Raw genomic sequence first — 16,194 nt, 5'->3', positions numbered from 1 at the left:
ATATATTATTCAATTTTTTCTAAAAATTGATTTGATTTTATGAGATAAATTTAGTTGTAATTTCAAGTATATTTTTATTAATGAAATAAGTTTCATTAAAAAAATTGTACTAGTTGTAAGACAAATTAACAAAAAGTAGAATTTTACGGGGTGAGACCGGTCTTCGCAGGGCCCCAAAAGGCAGGGATGGGGTGAGAAATTTTTACCCGATATGCGGGGTGAGGCGGGGATGGCGCAAGACAAAACCATACGGGATGAGGACGAAGACCCCATCCTTCAGCTCCGTCCCGCCCCATTGCCATCCCTAGCAGCAACAGCTCAGCGACTTAGAGGTTTAAGGCCCAAGTAAGCCGATCAATTTGGGCTTTTTTAAAGAGTATTTTGGGCTCATTTTTATTTGTGGGCGTAGTACTTGTTATATGAAATAAATAAATATTATATATCTCGAAGCATGTTTGAAAGAAAGAAAGAAAAACAGATGTCATCCCATTTTAATATTGCAGCTGAAACATAATATAAAATGCATTTAACGGAGTAACAAGAACGTCTTAATAAAATTAAAAAAAAAAAAAAAAAAGTACTTCGGTCACTATCCATCTCTCTTAGGACCGTTTAAACTTTCAACAAGTACAAGACTTGGGTTTTGACTTTTGAGAAGGCACATCAACATCAAGATGATATATATATATATATATATATATATATATATATATATCATATTGGAAGGTAAAAAACAACAACTATTTAATTTTCTTGTTGGAGGAAGATGAAGCAAGTTTAAAGCTATAATGACGATAAGGAGAAGAGTTAGAACGGTTCTGTAAATCAGGCCAGAGAAAGGCACCCATTGCAAACTCTCTCTTGTAATCCAAGTCACCATGCGTAGACAAACCATACTCAGCAAGAAGCTGGTCGAGCTTCCACTCAGGCATGTCCAAGTATTCTTTCTTGCTGTACCTTGGGTAGTGAAGAGGCATTTGAAAGAAACTAACACCATTCTTTTCTCGACTTCCCATCTTTGCTGTTTTCCTAGTAAGCTTAATTAAGGTACATAGAAGCTTCGGTTTTATAGGCACAATTTCATGAAGGCAGGCTCTAGAGGCATGCCCGGATCACACGGATGGGTTGGTTTACCTTCTCACTTCTCATGTAACACGTTTAATTTGTTGCTGTTATAGTGCAGCGAGCGTGTGCTAGTGAGAGAAATATGCTGGGCTAGCTAGGAAGACAATAGATATGTATAAATACTAAGCAGTTTTACTTTCTTATGAGGACCAAATTCGTTGCAGTTCGTATACAACTGTGAACACCACCAAATTGATTGTACAAGACAGCCTTATAATTGGGTTCCCGTTCCATGCACAATGGAGATTTTGTCAACTTGCACTTCTTGATCCATTTTAATTTGAAATGCTGATATAACTCAATAATTTTACAGGACAGATAAGCAAGATAATTATTTGGTTAAACTTATTTTTATATATTTATTTGGGTTCTTATATTTCTTCTTCTTCTTAAATTTGGGTCCCATATAGAGCCTTATAGTCGGTGGCATTATCTAATTTTTCTATTGTGAAGAACCTGTTAAGTGTTAACCCCTAAGTTCAAATCCTCTTCTCTATTTAAGTATTGATTGCAAAGAAAAAAAAAATTAAGGGGTCGTGTTTTTGTAAATTTATTATGTCTTTTCGATAACAAATCATATTGCATACATTGATAATTGGTATGCTAGACAATTCTAGAAAATTAAGGGTCTCCAAATGTTTTCTAGAAAATTCAATAATCGGTGTGCTAGACAACGATATTAGTTTGATGGAAAAATCTTGTATGTGACGGTCTCAAGAGACCCATGTCTCACTGACATGTGGGTTCCACATGCGAGGGACTCACATGTCAGTAAGACATAGGTCTCATGAAACTGATGTAAGAGATACTTTCTTTAGTTTAATAGTCAGTACAAAAAGAAAGATGTTATTATTGTGATAGTTTTGTGTGATGTGTAGTTTATTTGTGGTAATCTATTGAGTATATCATATTACAATACATATATTTTTTTTTGCTTAGAAAAACAGGGAAAAAAAATCAACTATATTGACTTGTGTGCGTACCCAAAATTTCCTCATTGGACAAGGCTTAGGATTGGGCTCACAATTTATTTGTATAGTGAGTTTAGTGTTTCCTACTAAGGGTAGCTCCTTATCAAGTATCTTAATAACACCTTTTAGCCCTCACGAATTTCTCCTCTTTCCTTTCTAAGTTCTTCTCTATTTCGATAGTACTCGCTCTCTCTGTCACTCTCTATTTTTTACTCAGAATTGCCAACCCCGTCTCTCTACTCCCTCCTACTATTTATAGCTTAAGCTTGGTGGAGTGGTCTTGATTGCGTTCTGGCTTCACTCGTGTGGGTAGGGTCTGATTTAATTATTCCTGCCAAGGAATATGCTTCATTCGGAACTGTGGTAATGACATTGGAACTGGTTCTAGCCTTCAAAAGGTTGCTTGACAACGATACTCCCCAATGCAATACTGACCTGCCGAGGTCATAGACTGTTTTGAGTAAATGTGTTCCCGACCAAGTCATATCTGATTGGTATGGGCTTGTCTACTATGCATTCAAAACGAAATGGACCCACCATTGGACTTGTGCTTGGTGATGTTCCTAGAGACTGTTCGGGCCAAGGCCCAATGGGCCCGGGGTCATGTCCCGTACAATAGCCTCCCGTTGATTCGTGTCCAACTACTGGGAACGAATTAAGGACCATCTAACAAGCTGGAGATTCCTCAGGAAGCCTAACCGTTAGTCATTAAATGAAGAATATGACGATTATTAAAGCTCTCTAAAAAGGAGTGTTATGTCAGGCTGTCAAGTCCAATCGCCATCATGACCTGATGGTTCGTGAACCGAGGCCATGCATGTGGGAGTTACGAAAAAGAATTTAAAAGAGTTTTCCCGCTCCTTTTTCATTAAATGCTTTTCCCCTATAAATAGTTCCCTTTGACGCTTCATACTACTTTTTCACGCCCCTACTCTTTCAACTTTCTCTCTGTTGAGCATATTCCTCCTATGCATAGGTTTTTCAACCAAGATCACCAATTCTTAAAGCCCACAGTAAGCTTCCTCGTTTCTTCCTTCTTTTTCTTCAATTTCTTTTTCTCACTCTAGGATCAGGAATGGATTACTCACATCTTCTTAACACTGAAGCATCTTTGGCTAATTTTAGGGCAGTTTATGATATTCCTGGGGACGTAGATGTTACTTATTGCCATGAGGGTGACATCACTCTTCAGCGACGCCCTCATGTGGTGTTTTTTTCCTTTAATGACCATTTTAGAGGGAGGGGTCAGATTTTCTGTGGACCCTCTAATACTCAGAACCCTTAGATTTTACAGTTTGTGTTCTGACCAACTTCCCCCTAATTTTTACTGAGTAGTAAGTTGTGTCAGTAGATTAAACCAATTATACAGGCTTCAACTAAACCATCATGATATAAACTTTGTGTATAGTTTATGCGGTAACGTTAGATTTGACTACTGCCTTAAGGTTAGAGATGTACAGGTACGGCTCATATCATGCCTTTCCAATTCTAATAGAAACTCGGTTGGAGAATATGTTCGGGTTAGCGGCAATTGGCTTGCAGACGAGCTCACTTGCCCAACTTCGCCTCGTGATGTTGGTCGGTACCGTGCACATTTAACTGTGTTCATTTTAGTGTGTTTGGCTCATCCTTATTTTGTTAAAACTAGTATTAACCCATTTTCATCTTATTTTGGTGCAGACGATAAAAGGTTTAAGCCGGACATTAGAGTTATGCATGTGAGAGATCTGAATTTTGTGCTCTGATCAGAGATATTTGTGAATTTTGACGGGCAGCTCTGGGCATCTTATCTCATACTCGGTTGTAATCTAGTTTACTCCACCTGGTAGCCTTTCAAACAAGCCCTCTTGGTGGATAGCCCCTTATGGTCGTACATTGACGTGTGGCATCCTAATTTCCTTCCCCTACCCTTACTATAGGTGAAGCTCGGGACTTTGGTCCCTGGCTAGTTAGAGCAGAGTCACTAGTACCTGTGAGAGACGATTCAGCAAATTTCATCTCTCAAAATCGTACCTTCCACAGACCCGTTAAGGTGCCCCAAGCCCAAGTTCAGTCTGTGGAGGAGGTAGTAGCCGAATCAGTAAACTCCCCCAAAGTAGAAACCGATTAAGGTGAGGGCGAAATGGTGGTCAAACGGATAATGACCCTTGACCATTTTTTGCCTAGCACCCGTCCAGCGACACAACAACAACAAACTCAAGGTAGGAGTCAGACTCCCCCTCCTCCTCCTCTTGCCTGCACCCTAAAAAGGCAGCGCACAACTAACCAATCGCCAAGAGTCTCGGGGGATGCTCCTCCGAAAACCCCACCACCCCGGGTATCAGGGGGTATAGTCATCTGGGAACCTGCTAGTGGCACCCGCTCAACCGCATAAGTTGGGTCTAATATGGTGTCCTCTTCCCGCCTAGATGCGGGTTGGCAGACTATCTTCAGGCTCGGGAATGAGCCTCTTCCCGTGACGGCTAGTGTTAGGACCTGGGCACAAGGTGAGGGTGGCCAGATCACCCAAAGCCTGGCGCAGGGCCCTCAACTTCCAGAGGATGTGCATTTCTTCTCGGGCGGCACCGACGAATCTCTAGCTGCCCGGTTGCAGTGGTATACAATAGCGATAATGCACTACTCTTTTTCTCTTGCATAAATGTATTTGTATTCCTTTTTCTTTTCATGTTTATCGTTAGTATTATTAGGCCGCACAACTGGCTTATGTAATAGAAGACTGGTTGAAGGAGGCTGCTGAGGATGTTGATCGAGAAAAGGCTTTGAAGGATGTTGCCATAGCCACCGCAAAGGATAAGGGCAAGGCTGCTGAGGCTGCTGAGAAAAGGGCACAAGTGTCTGAGAAGTCTTGGATTCTGGCAGAGCAGAGGCTGATAGAGATGGATGTGAAGCTGGGGGGAATAGAGTTTAAATTGGCCGAAGCAGAGAGTCTGAATTTGGCATAGGCCGATGAGATTGCCGATCTAAAGGCGGCCCTTGAAGCTTGTGAAGACAAATGGTACAACGCGGGCTTCACGGACGCTGAGAACTTCGTGGAACCAATTGTCTATCAAGCACGGAGGCATGGATTTGGGGAAGGATGGGTGACCACTTTATAAGCTATGGGGGTGCCCGATGATTCCCCACTGAGGAATCTAACCAAATACCTTTTCTAGGGCCTCCTCCCCCCGTTCAGAATCCCTCCAGCGTCGATGATGAAAAGGACACTCCCAGTATGAAGGAGCTGGTACAAGAAATTGACTCTCATATGGAGTTAGTTGATCTTGAAGTCACCATCAATTTTGATGATGCACTGCACATAGCTTCATTGCCACCTCCAGATTGTGGTGCCCAGCCTGCCGGGGGTGTTCAAGCTCAGTCATACTCTGCTGCTCAACATGCCGGGGACATCTCAGCCTAGCCTGCCGTGGACACTGTTCCGTCTCAGCCCACTGACCTGCTGCTTAAGCCCGAAGAAAATGTTTAACTTACTATTTTGCCTTTTCTTTTCTTTATTTATTATTATTTTTCCTTTGCTTGGTTTGCTTATGGTCACCGAGATGTGGTGACAAAACACTGATTTTACTTTGGTTTATGCTTATTTTATTTGGTTTATTTAGTCACCATGATGTGGTGACAGGACATCTATTTTGGCCATATTTATGAATAATTTTTGCATTTCTATTAAATTATTTTTGCTATATTTTACTCTTGTGCATTTGCAGTTTTTGTGTTACCAAATTAAGATTTGCTCTTGGTCTATGATAAGGGTTAAATCAATCAAAGGTTGCCTTAATCGAGCACATTTGCCTTAAGTAAAACAGAGGTAAGGACTTTACCTGTTCGGAGAATTGTTTTGTCCTTAGAAAAGCCAAGGATTAGGTTTCCACCTGTTCGGTGACCGGGGACAGACTTCTGTCCTTAGAAAAAATAGCGATTAGGTTTCCACCTGTTCGATTACTGGGATTGAATCGAGAATAGGCTTTTTTCCTTAGAAAAAACAATGATTAGGTCTCCACCTATTCGGTGACTGGGATCGAACCGAGAATAGGCTTCTGTTAGAAAAAACAGCGATTCGGTTTCCACCTATTCGGTGACCAAGATCGAATTGAGAACAGGCTTCTGTCCTTAGAAAAAATAGCAATTAGGTTTCCACCTGTTTGGTGACCAGGATCGAACTAAGAACAAGCTTCTGTCCTTAGAAAAAATAGTGATTAGGTTTCCACCTGTTCGGTGATCGGGATTGAACTGAGAACAGGCTTTTGTACTTAGAAAAAATAGCGATTAGAAAGACAAGAAATGTAATTCGACCTCTGTATATTACACGCATAAACATTGTTCTTTACACAACAGTTGTATGTAACTTGTGATAGGCCAAGAATGTATTGACATCTTGTGATAAATTAATTGATTAATTAGTCAAGTTAATTAATTAATCCAATTAACATGCAAAACACGCGGTAGCACAAACAAATCACCAACTAAGTTAATATGCAGCGGAAAATAAAGTTGACACGGTGATTTGTTTACGAATGGGGAAAACTACCAAGGCAAAACCCCATCGGGTGAATTTAAGGTTACCACTCCCGAGAATCCACTATTATCACAACAAGCGGTTACATATAAAGGAATCTCAGTACCTTATATCAACCTACAGTTGAATGCTTACCTCAATACACAATTGGATTTTTCTGTAGTGACAATCTCTTATTTTCAATGCACGGCTCCTAGTACGTGACTAACCAATAGATGCGCGAATCACAGTACCTGACTTAATTACCAACTTGAGAAAGATGTTGGCTGCAAAGGTCTTCAGGTCATCAACACGATGAAGATCACAAAGCTCCCTGGTTACAAAACTCAACTGCGTACAAACGTAGTAGCTTCTTCAAGAGAAGGATGAACTAGGGCAAATTCTATTTCTGGTCACAATTTGCATGAACAAAACTTTGCTCTACACTCATGCAACCTCTGACGACCCTTAAAATAATCCTTATATATATTTAAGGTTGTGAGAAAAGAAAGCCTAAACATGTACACATGGATTGTAGTGAAATCAGATCTGAAAACTGATTTTCGTAATTTTCGATAGATAGGGTATCTATCGAGCATCTGGCTAAAACAGCCTTTTAAACCTCGATAGATGCTATCTGTCGAGCTAACTGTCAAGTTTTAAAATCCAGCACTTCTTCACTTGTTTTTTGGACAGATTTGCATGGTTTCAATACTTAGACTTGAACTCTTATTCCTTGAAGGATTAAACACATCCTAGATCTACCTAATTATAAGTAAATTATGTTTTGTCAAATGATTAGCCAATTCTAAATGACATATGTTCCTAACATCATTCACATATGTCTTAACAACTTGAAATTCCTCCTAAAGTTAGTGATAAATTCCTCATATGGGGAAGCGGTCTCTCATCCATATGCTCCAAGTTATACGCTTCAGCTTCAGCAATAGCAGTAACCCTGTACGGACCCTCCTAATTTGGAGATAACTTTCCTGCATTGGCATCTCGAGCGTTCCCCACTGCTTTTCTCAACACTAAGTCTCTAGCGTTGAATTCTCTACTCTTAACATCCTGGTTGTATCGATGAGCTAGCTTCTGTTGATACTCGGCCAACCTTATAGTTGCTAATTCCCGGTGCTCTTCTAGCAAGTCTAGCTGCTTTACCATAAGCTCCTCATTTTCGGCAGGGACAAATCCTAAGACCCGAGCACTGCATAAGCTTACTTCAGTTGGTATCATTGCTTCCCCTCCGTATGTCAGTGAAAACGGGGTTTCTCCCATGGATCCTCTAGGGGTTGTTCGGTATGCCCACAAGACATTTGGTAATTCCTCGGCCCACATTCCCTTTATGCCTTCCAATCTTTTCTTCAACCCACTCACAATCGCCTTGTTAGTAGCATCAGCCTGGCCATTACTCTGCGGATACGCTGAGGTGGAATATCTGTTCTTAATATCGAGGTCACTACAAAACTTTCGGAAAGCTTTACTGTCAAATTGCAATCCATTGTCAGACATTAGAGATTTTGGCACTCCAAATCTTGTTACAATATTCTACCAGAAAAACTTCTTAATGTCTACATCTCGGACATTGGCTAGTGCCTTGGCCTCAGCCCACTTTGTGAAATAGTCCACGGCTACTAAAATAAACCTTCGATTTCCTATAGCCTGGATAATTGGACCAATAATATCTAGACCCCAGTATGCAAAGGGCCACGGGCTAATGATGGGGTTCAAACTTCCTGCCGGTTGATGTATCAAAGGGGGATGCTTCTAACATTGCTCGCATTTTTGGATGTATTTGGCAGCATCCTTGTGCATTTGTGGCCAGCAGAATCCCTAGGTCATTACTCGATGGGCCAATGAACGTCCTTCAACATGACTACCGCATACCCCCTAGTGGAGCTTAGTCAAGAGCTCCTCAACCTAGCTGGAGCGAAAACACTGTAGGTACAGTCCCCCAAAAGACCTTCGGTACAGTTTATGGTTTGCCGACAACTAATACCGAGTAGCCATTCGACCCACTCTGCCTGCTTCTTTTCCATTGGCTGGTAGTCAATCCTCGGCCAAAAAGTCAATGATTGGATTCATCCAACATGGCTCGGATACCGCCACCACTGAAACATTTATCTTTGTGTCAATACTTGGTTCTGCCACAACCTCCACTTGATTAGCCAGGGCACCTCTTTGGTTAGCGATGATGCCAAGGTGGCCAAAGAGTCGGCATGTCGGTTCTGCCTTCTAGCAATTTAAACAACCGTCACTTTCTGAAATTGGTTCATAGTTTGCTTTACCAACCGCAAGTAGTCGATCATCCGGGGATCCTTGGCCTTAAAGCTTCCCTACACTTGATTTACTACCAACCAAGACTCCGAGTAAATCTCTACTTCCCAGGCACCCAAATTCAAAACAGCTCTCAATCTGGCAAGTTAGGCTTCATACTCAGCCTCATTGTTGGAAGCCTTAAAACCCAACCTAAAGGAATGTTCTAGCTTTATCCCTTCCGGGGTGATGATAGCGATTCCTGCCCTAGCCCTTAGTGCATTAGACTTATCCTCTACAAATACTCTCCACGGATGAACTTCCACATGACAAACAACATCCATCGCCCTTCTCGGGGAAAATTCTGTAATGAAGTCAGCAAGAACCTAACCCTTCACTGAACTCCTAGGTCGGTACCTTACGTCAAAAGAGCCCAACCGGGTTCCCCACTTAGCTATCCTGCCTGTGAAATTAGACCTCTTTAACAATGACTACAGGGGATACTTGATTAACACGTAGACAGTATGAGCTTGAAAATAATGGGGCAACTTCCTCGTGGCATGTATTAGTGCTAACACCAACTTCTCCAGGGGCAAATACCTTGTCTTGGCATCGAGCGGAGTTTTGCTGACATAATATACCAGCTATTGTACACCTTGATCCCTCAATAACATGCCACTTACAATATGCTCGGACACCGAAAGATACATGAATCTAGAACTGAGAACATAGGTGCTCGCATTAAATATTCCTTTAAATCCTGAAAAACCTTTTCACACTCTTCGGTCCACTAGATCCCTTCCATTTTTTCAAAAGCTGATAGCATGGACGACATCGATCTGCAAACTTAGAAATGAATCGGTTTAGTGCGACTAGCATGCCGATTAGCACCTGGACTTCCTTAGGATTGCTCGACGACTTGAGGCGCTCTACAGCTTTGATTTGATTAGGATTAATTTCTATTCCTCGGTGAGTGATCATATACCTGAGGAACTTACCAGCCCCCACTCCAAAAGCACACTTGTCAGCATTGGGATGCAACTTATGTCGTCGAAGTACTTCAAACACGTCCCTAAGATCATCAATGTGCCTCTGCTCCTCTTTACTATTGACCACCATATCATCAATATATACCTCCACCGTACGCCCGAACTTATCCTTAAACATCCTTATCATCATTTGTTGATAGGTGGCCCCAGCATTCTTTAGACCAAACTACATCACGGTATAGTGGTAATTAGCATTGGGAGAGATGAACGGTGTCTTTTTTTTATCCTTGGCAGCCAGGGCAATTTGATGGTAACCCTGGACAGCATCTAGGAAACTTATCCTCGGATGTCCGTACGTTGCATCTACCAGCTGATTGATCTTTGGCACAGGGAAAGGGTCTTTCGGATATGCTTGGTTCAAATCAATAAAATCTACACAAACCCTCCATTTCCCATTCTTCTTCTTCACCACCACTATATTCGCAAGCCACTCTGGGAAGAAAACCTCCTTTATTGCCCCTACTTCTTTCAACCTTTTAACTTCTTGTTTGACTGCCTCAACATGCTCTTTAGCCGACCTCCTTTACTTCTGCTTTTTGGGAGGAAATAACGGATCTACGTTGAGTCTATGAACTATAAACTCGGGGTCTACCCCAGGCACTTCGTATGGGCTCCAAGCAAATACATTTACATTCTGTACAAGCAATAATAGCATCTCCACCCTATCTTTGTCTATCATTCCTACACCTATCGGAAAAATCCTACCCGCATCTAAATCCTCGACACAGCTAGCCCCTTTTTTTTTCTAAGGTTCCTGTAATTACTAAAAGGGAACCTCCTCTGCAGGTTCCTTCTGCTTAATCTCCCAATTAACAGCGGCCACCAAGCATTGTCTAGCCACTTGCTGGTTTCCCCTTACCGAAGCGATACCATGATCGGTATAGAATTTGACATTTACGTGCAATGTAGACGGAACTGCTTCCATTGCATGAATTCGCGGCCTTCTGAAAATTGCCGTATATAGGGAGAATGAATAAGGGGGCAACCAAGCAAACCCACAGCCACACCCACCACTAGCCACCACCATCTAAAAAAAAACCAGCCACCAGAGCAAAACAAACCCAAATCGATTAGAGCGAAACAAACCCACACTGAAAAAAAAAAAACCACATACACAACAAACCCACATCGGAAAAAAAAAATCCACAAATGCAACAAACCCACGTCGAAAAAACAAAACCCACAAACTGGAATCATCGAGACCCACGCCGGAATCACTGAGACCCAGACTACTATAAAGGTCACCATCACTTCCTTGCCTTCCACGTTCACGGGGAGCGAAATCTACCCCTCCGGGATCTCCATCCGACCATTGAACCCAACCAATGGCGTATCATACTTCGAAAAATCTTCATTCTTCAAACCTAGCCCTCTAAACAAGTCAAGATACATTATCTCAGCGCCACTTCCCTGGTCTACCAACACCCTCTTCACTATAAAACCATTTATTCGGGCTGTAACCAACAACGCGTTGTCGTGTGGCTGAGTCGTTCCTTTTAGATCATCATCATTGAAAGTGATGGGCTCTCGAGTATACTTCATCTTCTTCTCAGAGGGTTGCTCATCCTGGCTACTTTCCACCAGAACCATTGTCAACACCCCTTTCTTACGGGTCACTAAGGAACCCCTCGAAGTAGCATGAATGACCTCTATCACTCCTAAGGGGCGTGGAAGAGGATTCCTTCGGGGTCGGGTACCTTGTCCGGTCTCTTGGCTCTACAATGAACTCTTTCAAATTCCCCCCTTGCCAATTACTCCAGATGATCTTTCAACACCCTACATTGCTCGGTGGTATGTCCTTTATCTTTGTGATAATTGCAGTATAAATTCTAATTTCTTCTTGTGAGATCTCCTCCCATCTTATTCGGCCACCAAAAATATGGCTCATTTTTAATCCGATCCACAATTCTGTGCACTAGTTCCTTAAACGTCACGTTTATTTCCCTGGCTTGAGTGCTCAGCTCCTAGATTCTCAAATCTCTCTGGGGTCTTGACTAGAAGCCCCCTTGCTTAGGCTAACTTGTGACCGGGGCCTTGCCTTTGCTCTATTTTTGATCATCCTTCAATCTTTTGTACTCCTCTATACGCCTCATAAGTTGCCTCATATCCTCGGGAGGCCTTATTATTAATGATTCCCGTAATTCGGAGTCCTTGGGCAACCCCATCTGAAACGTACTTGCTACCACTTTCTCGTTACCCCCACCAATCTCATTGTACAATTCCCAATACCTACTGGTATAGCTCTAGAGGGTTTCCTTGGCTCCCATCTTCATGGACAACAGTGCACCCAGAGGGTTGGGGTACACGATTTCATGTCATAAACCAAACCCCAAATTCTTCAATTAGCTGTTCAAAGCTACGTATGGAGCCTTTCTTCAACCTATTGAACTATCTCAGAGCAATAGTCCCAAGGCTTGAGGCACCCTACACACAGGGCCGGCCCTTCCTTTAGGCGAGTTAGGCAATTGCCTAAGGCCCCCAAATGGAAGAGAGACCCCAAAATTTTAGAAAATAAGAGGGAGTAGGGGAAAAAAAAAATTAGTTTAAGGTAAAGCACAAAAATCTGGCACAATAGGGGGAAAAAATTTTAGTTTCAGGTGAAGCACAAAATTTGGCACAGTAGGGGGAAAAAATTTTAGTTTCAGGTACAAAAATTGGCACATCCTTTTAACCAAAAAACAAAAATTTTGGTAAATCAAACACTATTATCCTCTAGACAAACCAAAAATTAACTGGATAAACTACAAATCTGGTCTAAGATATTACCCACAAAACAATTACAAATCACAACAAATAAAATAACTCAAAACCCTAAAAATTTTACCTTTCTCCTAGTCTCTACTCTCTGCCTTTCTCTGTCTCTCATTCTCTCTGATTCTCTTTCTCTCCCCTGTTCTCACTTCTCATCTGCTTAAGTCAACAACTCAAGCAAGGCGAAGCCGCGAAGGCAGCAAGCTTCCTGCCTTCCTCCGCCTTAAGGCCGGCCTTGCTCTGCCTAGACCGCCTCTCTTATTCTTTCTCAGCTCAGTCGTTCAGCACTTCAATTCAGCAAAATCGGTTCTGGCGTTCCGCCTCTCTCACTCAGACTCAGGTTCTTCAACTCGGTTCAGCAGGTATAAATTTGGGCATTTGACTTTGTAATAAGATATTAAGATCAAAGATTGGGCCTGGTTTTGTTGAACAGTTTTGGGCCTTCAAGGTTTTAATTTTTAATTTTTTATAAAGCCTGCTGCGTGCATATTTTTTCTTTTTGGGTTATAGATTAGATAGGATTTGTTTTGTAAATTGTGTTATTCTGTGGGTGAGTCCTATTAATAAGCCTTGTTGTGTTATAGTTGTGCTTAAATTTTTATTATGTTTGTGCTTAATTTTTTAAAAAAATTTTAATCTTGTGTTTATATATATATATATATATATATATATATTTTAGTTAGTGGTCATATATTGAATAAATCTTTATTTATGCAGGTTGAGATTGCTAAAAACTTGTTATTGTTCGGTGAAACTACAACAATACTTTTTATATAAACCAAGTTCTATTTTTCATTTGCTCTACACTTGAAAGTTATTTTTTATTTTAGTCTTTATAAATATATTTTTTGATTAAAAATGTCTACTAGAAAATATGCATCTGGATATGAAAAACTTAAAAAAAAAAAAAAAAAAAGAAGAAAAATTGATTGAGTCTCAAAAATGATCAATGGATAAATTTTTTATTAGTAATAAACAAAATATAACACAAAATTTAGATGAAAATATCACAAATGAGCAAGAAATTCACCAAAAAGAGTTAGAAGATAATGGAATGATACAATTGCAAGATAACAATGATGTTCAATTTTGCAATACAACAAATCTTGATAAAGAGCAAAATTAAGTGGATTAACTATATTATCGATTGAAAGGGAGATGTTAAAAGAACTTGAATACAAAAATTTAATTAGTCAATTTACATCTCAAAAGGCAAGAAAAATAGATTTTAAATGAAATATATTATAGTATAAAAATATTAAATAAACATTAATTTAATTAATATATAGGTATAAAAAATGCCTCATTTTTAGTTCTCGCCTTAGGCCCCAAAATGTTTAGGGTTGGCCCTGCTTACACATTAATGCATCATTACGACTATGCAAAGACATCATCTGAATGTAATGACTTACATGTTCTTTAGGGTCCGTCTTTCCATCATAAGAGTTGAACGGGGGTCTAGTAAATCTGCTCGGCATTAGCACCCTTTCAATCTCCTCAGAAAAAGGTGATCGAGCAGCTCTACGCAAAGCTCGGCTCATGGCGTCCATTGTAGCATTTCTAGGTCATCGCCCCTCCGAGGAAATTGAGTCCCTATCCATATACTCCCGAGACCGTTCCCGATGTCGATGGGAACCAGATTGATAGGATGCCTCCCCATGACCATTTCCCATACTCACTGACCCTTCCGCATGCTCTCCGTGGTCTCTTCTTCGACGTCTGCCTCTAACTCCAGCTCTCTAACCAATCTTCGTAGACGTTCAAGCTCTTCATCCCTTTTGTTAGGATGTTCGTGTCCAGATGCGTTGGACATTGTCCAGTGTGTTTGAAACGACCCCTCTCCAATACCAGACTGCTCTTCCCCCTGCTCATACCCTTATCTTCTCGCCTCTTCTGCTTTCTTTCCCGCCAAATAGATCCCCAAGAAGATCCTCTAAAGCCGCTTTCAACATAACTTCCCGATTGTCTTTTAGACATTTTTCTTGTGTAGGTCTCGGTAAAACTATAGTTACGTAAGAGATTCCCACAGACGGCACCAATTGTGCGTACCCAAAATTTCCTCAATGGAAAAGGCTTAGGATTGGGCTCACAATTTATTTGTATAGTGGGTTTAGTGTTGCCTACTAAGGGTAGCTCCTTACTAAGTATCTTAGTGACACCTTTTAACCCTCACGAATTTCTCCTCTTTCCTTTCTAAGTTCTTCTCTATTTCGATAGTACGCACTCTCTCTTTCACTTTCTATTTTTCACTCAGAATTGCCAACCCCCTCTCTCTACTCCCTCCTACTTTTTATAGCTTGAGGTTGGTGGAGTGGTTATGATTGCGTTTTGGCCTCACTTGTGTGGGTGAGATCCAATTTAATTATTCCTGCCAAGGAATATGCTTCATTGGAAATAGTGGTAATGGCATTGGAATTGGTTCTAGCCTTCAAAAGGTTGCTCGACAGCGATACTCCTCAAGGCAATACCGAGCTACCGAGGTCATGGACTATTTTGAGTAAATGTGTTACCGACCAAGTCATATCTGATCGGTATGGGCTTGTCTACCATGCATTCAAAACGAAATGGACCCACCATTGGACTTGGGCTTGGTGATGCTTCTAAAGACTGTTCGGGCCAATGCCCAAGGCCTAATGGGCCCGGGGTCATGTCCTATACAACTTGTTTTTCAAAAATCAGAGTAACGTTTTCCGTTGATTTGTGCTTATCATGATACCAAATACCAAAAAAGTATGGAAAAAATTTTCCACCAAAACCAACCAGGCACAAGTGTAAAACTATTGCTTTACTGTTTACTACCACCACTCATGTCATGTTGTTTTTATGATGCCACCATTATCAAAACCTGAATTTTCATGGTATTAGTCTCATCCTCATCCTCATCCTCATCCACATCCACAAGATATTAGTCCAAAAATTTTAGCCTTCATTTTCTTTTTCAATAATAATAATATTTCCTTTTTCAATAATAATAATAATAATAATAATAAAAGTAATAAATTAAGCATATATTAAAATGTATATATATGACTTAAAAAACAACTTAACAATAATAAAAGTTTTGTAATTCAATAGTATTGTTTTTTTTTTTTAATGAGGTGAACAAAATTCAAATCACACTCCCTTAGTGTTATATCTATCAAATTATTAATATAGAAAAATACCATGTGATGCAATTAAATTTTAGTTTCCAACTAAAGATGTATATAGAAACACAATGAGGAAATAATGAAGCTCAGAAATCCTTCACCAACTTAATGAGGACCACACTTAGAGGGGGAGAAAAACTTAACGAGGACCACCACATTTTGCTAAAAAAAAGTGGTGTGTGTATCATCCGGGAACCACCATGGAAATTTCACCTACACAACCAACTGACCCATCAAATCATTTTTAACAGTCGGACACCCACCAATACCATGGAAATTCACCTTCACAAACAAAATCAAGGGACCCCAACAGATGATTGAAGCCCAAAATTAAACAAATAAGAGTGTCAATGAGCAGTGTGTGTTACAGAAGGACCCCTTAAATCTTAGTAATACCGTAC

This window comes from Castanea sativa, chromosome 6 (genome assembly GCF_040712315.1).
Source record: "Castanea sativa cultivar Marrone di Chiusa Pesio chromosome 6, ASM4071231v1".
NCBI lineage: Eukaryota > Viridiplantae > Streptophyta > Magnoliopsida > Fagales > Fagaceae > Castanea > Castanea sativa.
This window is presented reverse-complemented; position numbering follows the sequence as displayed.